General features: G+C 33.2%; 1 protein-coding gene across 1 annotated transcript in view; it reads right to left on the minus strand.

Annotated features, from left to right (window-relative positions):
- LOC132699254 (calbindin-32) overlaps window positions 1-13,798 on the minus strand; it is a 369,234-nt gene extending 355,436 nt beyond the window's left edge. The window contains exon 1 of the mRNA XM_060665886.1: window positions 13,672-13,798. The gene's annotated coding sequence lies outside the window, so the exon portion shown is untranslated. The remainder of the gene's footprint in view (window positions 1-13,671) is intronic.
- Between the last annotated feature and the right edge of the window lie 288 nt (window positions 13,799-14,086).

The following is a 14,086-nucleotide window of genomic DNA, read 5'->3' on the forward strand; positions in this document are numbered from 1 at the left end:
TTGTCATCACTCTTAATGGAGAATTTTAACTTAAATTGAAAACCACTAAATGAAAAATTGTTTGTATGAATGTGCTGAGTGCTACAACAATAATTACTATTATGTAGGGTATCTTACAAAATATCTTATTTATGCATAAGTTTACCTGAAACTTGTGCATATGCTCGCTTACTATGCTAAGTATGTTTAATTTAATATATTATTATTAATATTATCTTTCATAATATAAAAATTTTGATATAGGAATGAAACTGGCCAGCCAGATCATCCGATTTATATCCTCTGGAATTTCAACTTTCTGCTGAACTGCTGAACTATAGGCATTCACAAACTAGAGAAGAATAATTGAATTGTATTGACGATGTCTTAACTGATTTATATCGATATGCACATTATCATCAGGTGCATACTGTTCATTTTTAAAGGAACGTCCACAGCCTACTGTATACTTTTCACAAAACTTCTGGATTGCTCTGGCGTCGGTTTTTGTTGAGTCGAACTTGCTAACTTTTCGCCAATCATCCTGTTGGCTTTGTCAGAACCCATATGGGTGGCAGGTCGAGACCTGAGCCGCGGTTTGGATTGTTAGGTTGCTTATAGATTTCAATAGACTCTCGGGTTTTTCGTTGGTACAAGAATTGATTACATTCAAGAATTTTAGTTTTAGTTATCCAAAAAACTCTAAACATCTTCGATCCGTCAAAGACAAAATTCCATTTCAGATGCCAGGAGTTTACAGTATTCCATGCATGTGCGGCCAAAACTATATATATATATATATATATATATATATATATATATATATATATATATATATATAAACACTTTTCCATTGGCACTTTTTAATCTCTCCAAATTGACGTTAACAAATTTTCATTACAGCGTTTCGATTCCATGGAACCACCATCAACTTTGATTTTTCTTATGGGACGGAAAAAAAGTACACACAGTATTAGGTTGTGCTTTTCATTGCGAATTCAACGATGTACGATACAATATGGTTACTTATGTTTTTATCCAGAAAAATGGATTTTTTATACATTTCAGCATTTAAATGGAGTAGGCCATGACAAAATGACATCCAGTCAATTTCAATGACACATTAATGTTATTTGTCTTTGTTATCAGTCGATCATAAGTTTATTCCTTTAGTTATTGTTTTTGTATTTTTATTGTTGTTGTCTTTTTCTAATTTATTTTGTTCTACAATGGAGGGAGGTAATTTTACAAACGAAGAAAAATGTGATATGCTGTCTTGCTACATCTGATGCCAAAGAAATTGTGTGGAAGCCAAGCGTATGTATTCTAACAAATACCCAGAGCGGAGACAACCTGACAAGAGTATTTTTCGGCGTTTGTTATTTAATCTGAAAGAATATGGATCATTTAAGAAGCCTGCATTATCCCGACAAAAACCTTCCAATAAAGAAAACCAATACATTGTTCTACAATCTGTTATCGAAAATCCACAAACTTCTACCAGAGAAATTGAAGACCAGAATGGGGTAGCTAAATCTACAGCTCAGTTTATTTTAAGGAAAAATGAATTTAAGCCTTACAAATTCAGAATATGTCAAGGATTAAAACCGGGTGACGACGAACGACGTAGACATTTTTGTGAGTGGTATACCAGGATGTGTGATGAGAGTTTTAATTTTCCATATAAAGTGATTTGGTCTGATGAAAGTATGGTGACCAATAACGGTATTTATAACAGGCGCAATACACACTATTGGTCGCAACAAAATCCACGTGTTAATAGACTATCCAGACATCAAGTTCGCTTTGGGTTTAATATTTGGTGTTGGATTTTTGGTAGCAAGATTATAGGCCCTATTTTCTATAATAATTCCTTAACTTCCGAGCGGTACCTTGACATCTTGAGGCACGATTTAGAAGATGCCTTAGATGATTTACCGCTAGGCGCTGTGCAAGGCTGCTGGTTCCAACAAGATGGTGCCCCAGCCCATAACTCCAGAGAAGTTCGCCAATATTTAACTGAACGGTTTGATGGAAAATACATTGGGACTTACAGTGAAACACCTTGGCCTCCAAGGTCCCCGGACTTAACTCCCTTGGACTTTTTCTTATGGGGCTACATAAAAAATGAGGTATTCAAAGAATGTTTTGACAACGAGGAACAATTACGTCAATCAGTACGAGCAGCGTTTAATAAAATTACTCCTGAAATGTTAAGTCGTGTTTTGGAGTCTACCGTGAGACGGGCGTACTTATGCCTAGAAAATGGAGGTCATCTATTCGAACATTTGTTATAGAATTTGTTTTTCATTAACTTGTTGGATTTAGTTGTTATGTTAAATGAACAGTTAGAGTTAGTAAATAAATAAACACATTAACTCGAACTTGTCAACCATTTTCTTTTGCCTTTCATCGTTCGGATCTCATGGCCTACTACAATAAAATACTAGAAATGTATTAAAAAGCCATTTTTCTGGATAAAAACATAAGTAACCGTATTGTATCGTACATCGTTGAATTCGCAATGAAAAGCACAACCTAATACTGTGTGTACTTTTTTTCCGTCCCATAAGAAAAATCAAAGTTGATGGTGGTTCCATGGAATCGAAACGTTGTAATGAAAATTTGTTAACGTCAATTTGGAGAGATTAAAAAGTGACAATGGAAAAGTGTTTTCCGTTTTTTCATATCTTTTCAAATAGCTTTAAAAAGTAATAAAAACGAAATCGCAATATTTCGGTTTTTCTCGGATATTTTCGGAACGGCTTGGAATTTTCAAATTTGTAAAACGGGATCTTGTTCGGTATCAAAATGCGCAACTTTTGTCTAATTTAACCGACACTGTATCTCTTATAGTTTCCGAGATCCCCATGCTGTGCATCTTTATCTTGGACACACTGTATATATATATATATATATATATATATATATATATATATATATATATATATATATATATATATATATATATATACATACGAGTATTTCGTTTAAAATACAAAATACGGACGAAAAATATTAACTAGGCTCAAAGAACATGAAAGTGCCTTAAGATTAAGACAAATAAACTTATCAGCAGTTGCCAAACACAATCACGAAACCGGATATACATTTTCATTCGATAAAACTAAAATTATTGCATGTAATCAATTCTTCTACCCACGACAAATCCAAGAGTCTATAGAAATCTATAATACAATATGGGAATCCGTTATCCGAGACGGTGTTTATGCCCCTCATTTAGCTCCGCCCCCTTCCAACAATATAGAAGCAGCTACAGAGTAAAATGCTAGGGAGTTTCAATTAAGCTCTGCAGAAGCCAACAGAACAAAACAAAACAAAAACCGATGCAGGAGGAATCCAGAAGTTTTGTAAAAAGCAAGAATACTATTGTTTATTCAATACTTGAACGAAAATGCCTTCCTTTCATTCATTGTTAAGTTTTTTTTTGATTTTATGGATGATTTATATAATCTAATCGTGAATAAAATAATATATATAATATTTAAAATAATGGAAACCCTAATTACATATTGGACCCGCTGTATGAAACAAGTTGATTGTCAAATTCTTAAGTGTCCTTTATATAAGGCATAAGGGTTTCCCTTCAGTAGTTAATAATGGCGTTGTGTTTGCAATTATGCTATATAATTCAATATTGACTTTAATGAGTTGATACAAAATAGCTATTTGCAAAACATATTTCTATATATACAGGGTGTGGCAGAAATCACCCACAGATAAAAGTTATATATTTTTTACTAGAACACCCTGCGTAATATATGCTTAATAAAATCTCCTAAAAATGCTGCACATTTCTTGTATAATGTGTCCTATATCCAATTTTAAATAAATAAAATAAAATTAAATAAAATAATAATAAATAATAATAAAAATTAAATAAAAGAATATTGGATACATACATACCAATTGCGAATACCAAGAGTCAAAAAAGGTTAATTGTTTTTCTAAATAATGTTACATTTTTTATTTTTTTTAACTAATCAAAATATCTAAGAAACTATTGGACTTAAGTATTGGCAAACCTCCAAACTCCATAATTTAATCGAAATGTCGGGTATTTCGTTTAAAATACAAGAGTTGGGTAGATAAATACGAAATACCCTGTATAATAGCAACCATTTTCACTGCAAGCAACATTGCTATTGCCATCTCAATGCAATATCGATTAATCGATCGATCGATTAATCGATAGTTAAGTCAAAAGAATGCAAAATACATTGACAATCATCCAGCTTTCCAAGCAGTCCGCGAAATTTCAAATGAAAATTGAATTTACCGGAAAATATTCAAAATTCACGAAAAAAAAAATTCTTGCATAAATATGGAAACTACCAAATAAATATTATACCAGGCAAGATAGTCAACCTACAAATCACTTGATACTTGAGACGTTATTATTGAATTTTCGTGTAACGCAAGCCCTCCAAACATATTATCTACAATAAGCACTATTGTGAGATAGCGATATAAATTAATCAGCAGCATCATCGCTGTAAGCGAAAAGAAAAATCAAGGTTCCAGATTATTCCCCATTGTAAGATTTTTTCACAAAATTTCTATCAGTTGTTAGTTTTTATTGATTTAAAAATGAACGTTATTTGTTGAAAGGCAGAATTTAGATGTAAAGTTTGATAACAAATGATACAATTATATACAAGTTATCAACGGACGTGATTTTGCAACTGTTCTGATTATTGCCGATGGACTGAAGCCTTGATTCGTTTCTAAAATAGTATTAAAATAAAATCATATTCACGATGTTATACGACTGAAGCACGAAATCTCTTGTGAATATAAAGTACATTACACTTTACAAAAGACCACAGATGTTTCGGATTTTTTAATTTCCGTAGGTAAATGAATTTTATAATACGATAGCTACGGACTCCCCCCTTCCCAATCATTTTTCTTGTTCTGCGTTATTTACGTGCAGAAATTTTCGAATATTCAGAACATTTCAATGACAACTATCCACCCACATAATTCTGAAGGCGTCACTAATATGAAAAAGCGACTGAAAAACTGGCGTTTTTCTTTTTTTAAATCAAGCATTAATTAGGTAGTCTCCATTCGAACATCAACAACATTCACAAGTACGGTTAGTTTCATAAGCACTTTTATTTTAGGACTCCATGTTGTCATGAAAACTTTATTATTTTCGTATTTCTAATACTGTCACTGTCAAATAAAAAAAGTTTTGCGTTCTTACAAATCAAATGGCTCCACCCACGAGAAGAGAGTTAAAAGCAATGTTAAATTTCTTCTTGCCCTGTTTATGTGTGGGGGCCCCTGCTGATAACGATCAACCGTCTTCTAAATTTGTTACTAATTATTTTGAAGTTGTTTTTTAAAAGTTAAAAATTATGTTTTTATTTTTAAAATAAATAAAAGTTGAGTCTGCTTAGTTTAGAAGTATTTTTAATGATTTACTAGAACTACCGACGATAAACAATAACATTGTACAAGATACTGAATACTCTAATAGCTATTTAATATAAGCATAATAATACGCGGGTTTTTATGACGAAAAATTTATATAAACATAAACATTTGTTTTTGCAAAGACACTAATTATTTCCGATTAGCATTGATGCGGTCCTTTTTAGCTTTTCTACATCACCATTTTTAAATGTACTTTTTTTTAAATTAAACTAGCAATTTAATAGGAAAATTTAAGAAACAATCTGCAATTTAATCTAGAAATTACTAGTCAAAAAAACGTAAAGTGGCAAAGTGGGCTTTGCTAAGTGACAGTAATTCTTTTGTTTATAACAATAACATGACAGTTTATTTAAAAATTATTTGTTTGTTTTGATGAAAAGAGTTCAAGAATGTATCAAGAAAGATGCCCCCACCGTCCGCAACTTAACATACAACTTTTTGTTAATATTCACTACAGACTTGGTGAAATGGATACTTTTAAGAGGTCTACTGCTTTTATAGGGAAACCAAGAACAGTAAGAACGATTCAGTTGGAGGAAGCTGTCATAAATGTACTTAGGATCATGGCTACACGAAACAATGAAGCAGTCTCATGAAATAAAAAGTAGCATAGAGGTAGCCAGAAGTGCATTTGTAAAGATCACAAAGTTTCTTTGCAGCAGAGATATAAATTTCGGATTAAGATTAAGAACGTTTCGATGCTTTACGAGTCAGAAGCATGGACACTGAAAAAGGCAGATATAGATAAGATCGGAACTTTTGAAAGCTGGTGTTATCGGCGAATGTTGAAAATCTCATGGACTGACAGGGTGTCCGATCTGGAACTGCTACAGATAACCCCGAAACAGGAAATAGTTAACTCTCTAAAAAGAAGAAAATTGGAATACTTTGGTCATATAACCAGAGGACTTATATATGCGATACTGCAGAACATTATGGAATGAAGGATCAAGGGCAGAAGGAACCTAGGGGGAGAAGAACTTCTTGGCTCAAAAACTTAGGGGAGTAGTTTGGAAAAAATAAAAACTAAAAATTTAGATTTTCACGAAATTATATATTATGACATGACAATCGTTTCGACAACACCGTGTCTTTATCAAATGTCATTTGATAAAGACACTATAAAATCATAATTACTAACAATCTGCTCCCGACGCCGTCCAAATACCATCAGTTGTGTTTTTGATTCGTTAAGTTTCAATCCATGGGCGGCGGAGACTCGACTGACTTCATTGAGCCTTGCAGCGACTTGATCCAGATCATTCGATTGGAAAGAATGATAAAGCTGAGTATCGTCCGCATATTCATGTGTCTTGCTATGTTTGAGAAAACTAGGAAAGTCGGACGTGTATAAAGAAAAGAGTATAGGTCCTAAGATACTCCCTTGGGCTACGCCCTCTGATACAACACAAAACTTGGGAGCTTCGCCAGCCAATACGACACTATGAACGCGATTTGCAAAGTAGTTTTAAAAAAAAATTAAAGTTACATCACCCAGACCAAAATATCTAAGCTTAGCAATTAAAACTTTATGGACAACGGTGTCGAAAGCCCTGCTATAGTCCAGTAGAATTAAACAAGTGTTTTCGAAGTTGGCGTGAGCTCTAAACAAATCATCCACAATTGTCAGCAGAGCGGAGGCAGTACTGTGGTTAGCACGAAAGCCTGACTGAGTGCAGGGTAGAAGCCCACTGTTCTTTGAAAAGGACACCAACTGCCTACAGACTATAGAATCCAATACTTTCAACATTGTAGGCAGTATAGTAATAGGACGAAAGTGTGATATGTGGCTAGGAGAAGTGCGTTTGGGAAGGGGCACCACACGCCCTACTTTCCAGGCTGTCGGAAAGTTACCGGTAAAGATACATTTGTTCATAATATATGTAATGTGAGGGCTCAAATATGGAATTAGATAGAGAAGCATTTTCAAACTCACACCATCAGCGCCAACAGCATTGCTCTTAAAGCCCAAGATTATTTTCTCGACTTCCTCTGAGGTAACCGGTTCAAAATCTAAACGCACACCATGATCTCCCAAAAATTTATTAGCATAAGTGTGTTCAATGAGCGAATCGTAGCGATTACCATTAGGTTGGGAAGCATTGAAACAGAGACTACAAAAATCTTGAGCGTTTCCAAAATCACCAGCCCCCGATGGGGGGTTTTTCGCAGTGTTAACATTAAGATATTTTAGAGTTTTCCAAAAATTCTTTCGATCATGCTGAAAAGAATATTTCAAGTAGGCTTTCTTTTCATTTTTAACTGCCATATTTACCCAGTTTCTTAACGTTTTGTACTCATTTCTTGCGATTTCGGAGTTGCTCTTTTTATACCTTGACAGGGCCTTGTTTCTCAGTCTCATCATCATCTTTAAATTGTCGGTGAGCCATGGAGCCGGAGCCTTAGTAATTTTGGAAGTTTTTAAAGAAGCATTAAAGAAATCAACCATAAGATCGGTATCATCAAACAAATAAATACAGTCCCAATTAATTAGATGCAAGTCAGCTAACAAGGTGTTATAATCGAAATGAGAGAAATCCCCATAAGTTTTGATAAACGGAGCTTGTTTAAATTTAGTAATTTTGATACTACAAAAAACTAAATGATGATCAGACACCGGAGTCATATCCAAAACTCCTGGATTACAGACCACGTCAGGTGAGGAGGATATAATTAAGTCAATCAAGGTGCGAGAGGTCTGTGTCACTCTGGTAGCCAAGTTAATATGCTGTGAGAGATTGTATTTGCTTAACAATGCTTTAAATAAATTAAAAACCGGGTTGTCACAGTTCAAGAAATCGACATTAAAGTCACCTCCAAAAATGACGTAGTCAAATTGAGGTAGAAGATTGATTAAACTATTTTCTAACGAATCTAAGCTTTCATAAAGATTTGCATCCGGCGGTCTATAAAGGAAACCAAAGCAGATTTTTCTGCCAGAACTATTTGTACATTGTTGTTGATTGTTGATGATTGTTAATGTTTGCATAAACCTGGCTTTAGATCCCATATAGGACGTCAGAGCAAACTTTGTTTTGTCAAAATATGATAATACTGCTCAAAATATAAAGTGGACTACGAAAAAAATACATCTGGAAGAGTCACAGCTAGACAGTTTAAAGCTGTTCACCACTCAAGAACTGCCACTCAAAAGTATGTAACCGAATTAACGCAAACATATTTTGAAGCAGGATCAGTTGCCAACGAAAAACACTAACAACAGTCAATCGCACAAATGTCTAGCGAAGTGGGTGTTTCCCGAAGCACGGTTTTACATAAGCATAAATTCCATTCTTACAAAATTGAATTTAGCTTTTTAGCAATATTTGCGACGAATGTTCATTTTCATTAAATGGTGTCGCTTCGTTATTCGTCATTTATGAATGACTTAGCTGATTCAATTCGACGCAGCTCTACAACAAAACAACATAACCTTAGACAAAACAAAACATCTCAACTCATCAACAAGTTTAAAGTTTCTTTGAAAAATTAACAGAACATATTTATCACTATCAATCAATCAATATTCCCACATAAATTCCATATCAAGTCCTATAATAAAAAGGTTACGAAGAGTTAGTTATCCTTGGTACTACTTATTACTTAGTTAACGTGGGCTAACAATACGTTTAGTCTCTTAAACCACCACCCTTCATCTAGTCTTAATCTCCTGCTACTTCTTCGTAATTTCGCATTTCCGACAGAGGTCGTCAATTTATTATTAATTATAATGAGAGTTTAGGAGACTTCTGCAAAGCTATTTTCAGGGAACATTACGAACTTTTTTTTTTTTAACTAAAAAAATACTTCGACTTAAAACGTAAAAAAAATAATTTTTCTTTATAAAATATCAAGAATAATATATTACTTCAGAATATAATAAAATATATGAATTAAAAATTTGCTAGTAACAGTCGGACATTTTCTGCCAAGCAAGTTTAAATTACTTATTCAAACTAAGTAAAAATTAACAACTAATAGAAATTTTTGGAAAAATCTGATAATACGTAATAATCTAGAACCTTGATTTTTTTATTTTTTGCTAGCTACAATGATGTCGCACATTGGATTATGTCGCCATCTCATAAAAGTGTCTGTAATAGATAATACTTTTGAAGTATTTCCGCTACACAAAAATCACTACAAAACTGCACAAACATCAAAATCCTATTTATTTATGGTTAATATCTTACAACCTGAAAAAAGCCAAGTGTGTTGAACTTCAAGTGCAAACTGCAACACCAATAAAGGTGGTTTAATACTCATAATAATACTTATATTTATGTACTGCTACGTCAAACTACAAATAACACACAAACAAATTCATTTTATTATTTAAGCATCATTTTATTACTCCAAGCTTTCAACAAAATTTTAGAAATACGTTAAGATTTCACAAACATTTTTGGAATTTCTCAGATAACAAAGATTTATTAGACCTTTTTTATTTAATCTCAAGGCATCGATACATTATCCCTTCCTTTAAAAAAAGTCATCTCGGGGGCAATATTATTTTTGAAATGATTATTTGCACTTTAGGACCGCACAACAATAAAAATCGGAATCGCCATCGAAACTATTTCGAAAAAGCGTTGCTTCAAAGAAGTAAATTTTCCCAGAAGGATAAATCACTAGTGAAATAACAGGTGCACTATGTTTCCGTGAAATCGGTGAAATTATTGAGAAATTAGTGAAATCAGTGAAATTGTAAGATATGTATAAGATTTTGTTGGAGTTTTTGATAATAACAATAATAACATAATAACAGGTGCACTATGTTTCGGTGAAATAGGTGAAATTATTGAGAAATTAGTGGAATCAGTAAAATTGTACCATATGTATAAGATTTTGTTGGAATTTTTAATAATAGCAATAATAACATCATAACAGGTGCATTATGTTTCGGTGAAATAGGTGAAATTATTGAAAAATTAATGAAATCAATAAAATTGTAATATACGTATAATATTTTGTTGGAGTTTTAAATAATAACAATAATAACAGGTGCATTATGTTTCCGTGAAATCTGTGAAACTATTAAGAAATTAGTGAAATCAGTGAAATTGTATATTGTAATATGTATAAGATTTTGTTGGAATTTTTAATAATAACAATAATAACATAATAACAGGTGCATTATGTTTTCGTGAAATCGGTGAAATTATTGAGAAGTTAGTGGAATCAGTGAAACTGTAGCATATGTATAAGATTTTGTTGTTTGAGTTATATTGTCTAGTAATTAAAACATCATTCAATAATTAAGAAATTAAACTAAAAAAATGGAATATAAAATAAACGGCTGCGATAAGTTGTTATACATCAGGTATTGGATTTTAAGAAACATGTTCGTACAGGGTGGTCTACTTCAGATGCGGTAAGTACGACCGACACTCAGGAAGAAAAGTTAAGTACAAAAAGTGGTTGACCCTAAATATGTATTGTATTTGTAGCATTTTTATCCATACAGGGTGTTCCGTTCTACCAGGACAATATGTTGAAAAATTATAATTATTGACTTTATTGTGAATATTTTTTGTCATTGCATAGCATACGAGATTTTGGAGAAAAATGAATTGAAATTGTAGACTTTTGTTATTGATCCATAGAAGTGGTTAGTTTTGGTTAGTTTTATGTTAAGAAATAATAAAAGTCGAGTACTAGCTCAAAGAGAATAAAGTTGTTGTATTCTGCAAGACGGGTATCCAGGAATCATATTTTTTCACGAATTGTTCGTGATTTTGAAAGTTGGGAGGTAGTCAACAATTGAAAACCCCTTTCAAAAATTGTCCTACTAGACGTGAAAAACGAACATCAATTCAAATTTTTGCTACTTCAGAAATTATCCCAACAGGACTTTGTTCTGAATGGTGAGAGATATTTAAATTTATTGGAGAACTATATATTTCCATTGATTTCCACTTGATAATCTGCCCGACGGCCTATCATGTGCCTGTTAGAAATTGTTTAAATCGACGTAGTCCGTTTTGGATTGGTCGGTACGGGACCATGGATTGACCGGTGAGGAGCCCTGACTTGAAACCACTGGACTTTTTTCTATGTGGCTGCTTAAAAAACGAAGTGTATAAAAATAACTTTAATAGTGTTGAGGACTTAAAAATGAGAATTTGGCAAGAGTATAAAAACTGAATACAATAGACGCGATTACAAATTCTATTGCGAAAATTGGTATATATTACTTGTATTGCCATAGATGGAGGTTATGTTAAAAATGTTTTGTAATTAGTTATAAGTACTATTTACTTGTATTACTTGTTGATTTTGTATTGAATTTAAGCAATTTATGTTTAAGAAAAACTTATAATAGAATATTATATACCTTTAGTTAGATATAAAATTAAAAACACAAGTTGTTGCATTAACTATCCATAACTTCTAAACTACCAAGTTTTGTTATAAAAGGTAGAAAATTAAATCCCAGACCCGATAAAAGTTCTAAATACAGGGTGTTTAATTTAAACAAAATAAGATGTTAAATTACATATTTATGTAAAATAGACATAGATAGGTCAAAACACTAAATATTAGCCACTTTTTTTTGGTTTTCAAGTGTAAAGGCCTGTTTTTCGGAAAAAAAATGGAAAAGTTTATTTTTCTCAAAAACTACTTAGAATTTCGTCTGCTGCAATTGAACACCCACAATACACACAAATAGATAAAAATATTGTGAATAAAATATATGCTTTGGGTCAAACATTTTTTGTATTTAACTTTTTTTCGTCTTCCTTATGGAGATAAGGTGCAGGAGCTTCTTAAATATACCACCACACATGCATCATAATTTTTCTTTGGCATGAAAACTATAAAAACCACTAAAGTTCATGTGAACGGTATGTAAACTTTATGTGGGAAACTTAAGTTATACATGATTTTAATTGTAGCTTATAGCATGTAGTATTTAAATTGTCTGATAATATTTTTTTGTGTATTAGTTTTTGGGTACATTTTTGCAAAACAATGCATTCACTGACATGACCGTCAGAATTGACAAACGACAAAATTCAGACCGTGTCGTAAAATCTCCGAAAACATCCGATTCCTCCCGAACCCGTGCGGTAAAATCCCGCAAATATCCGAACTGGCTCGGATTCGTAACAGCCTTGCGTTTGCGATTACATACCACCCAAGCTGAACAAAGATGATCCCGACCGCAGACTACAGATTTGTGAAACTATGATCGAATTGTGCAATTTTTCCATCGTACATCGTATGAGTACAAATAATCCTCGATGAATGAGAGAAAGTCATGCACAACATCCGCAAAAAATAAATGATTGTTAAACCTTATTTCTTCGATCAAAATCTTACTAGAATTAGATAGGAAATTGTTTTGGATTAGTATATTGACAAGTAGTTGATGTTGAACATTTTCAATATGCAATAAAATAACGTCGTTGACATGCTTTTTGTTCTTGTGTGATTGATTTAAAAAAGAAACTTGGTATTGGCATTTACTTTTCGAAACATACTTTACATTTTCTATTTACCACAAAAGAGCCGACGAAAAAATAATGACGGTGAGCGATCATTTTTCTTAAAATAATAATTTTTGGGTTATTTGTAGACTTCGTAAAAATTTTGACTTTTGGTTGCACCGTTACCAATTTTGATAAACAGCATTTTTGGTAACCACAAGCGTGCTAAAAATATATAAGCACAAGTCTTTTAAAGTTGAACTGCACGGAATACGTTCCACTCGAAGTCAGTTTAAACATTGGTGTCAGCAAACAACCAAATAAATCATATAAACCATGGAGCAGGCAAGAATATACGTCGCAAAATTCGAAGATTTCTTCCGTTAACAATTACTATAACCTTTCATTCTAAAGAAGACGGCTATAAAAATAGATGGTTAAATTTGAAAAAAAAATGTTAATGTTATAGTTGCTAAGACGGAGTTAAAAAAAAATGCGAAATATGTTATTTTGGATGGTGATTTGCCCCTCAATTTTTCGATTTTCCAGAGTCGTCTAAGTCGGTTCATGTGTGGCGTTTTCAGGAAAATGTAAATTGATTTTTATAAATGTTCGTCCCCAGAAAAATGTACTATATTGTTTTCATTCCTTTTTGCATTAACATTAATTGGATCGAGGCTAATGTTTTCCGTGAAGTCAATCATCGACAACAAATCGATAATACAATACAGCCCACAGCGTCGAGTTGTACGATGCGCAGCGAAACATGCATTTGGTGGGACACAAAACTTACAAAAAGTAATGAAGGTGATTCGGAATCCGGGCGGACGACGACCAAGCGAACTGACGCGACCAATTTCTAGAGCCGGACTGAAAATAAAACGGACCAGTGCGGTGTCTCGAGACCCTAGACTCCATCGGGGTGTAGCGGCGCTTGCGAACGAGGCCGTTCGATTTCATTCAGGAGATTCGAGGATCGGGAAAAATTGTTGGGGAAGAGCAGGAAGCTCGAGTATCCATTGTCAGATGTCTGGAAAATGAAGTGCGTTCGATTAGACGAATGGGTGGTCCCAATCGCTCGAAAGACGCGTAAATTATCTCTAGCCGGGGAATAATAAAAGGCATTGCGACGGCGCCTGACCATTAAAATGGGATTCCGTGCTCTGTTATCAGGTTTGCTGCTGATTGTCCGGTAGAGTCCATTCAGT

Source organism: Cylas formicarius, unplaced genomic scaffold, assembly GCF_029955315.1.
Source record: "Cylas formicarius isolate icCylForm1 unplaced genomic scaffold, icCylForm1.1 PGA_scaffold_10__41_contigs__length_53128322, whole genome shotgun sequence".
Lineage (NCBI taxonomy): Eukaryota > Metazoa > Arthropoda > Insecta > Coleoptera > Brentidae > Cylas > Cylas formicarius.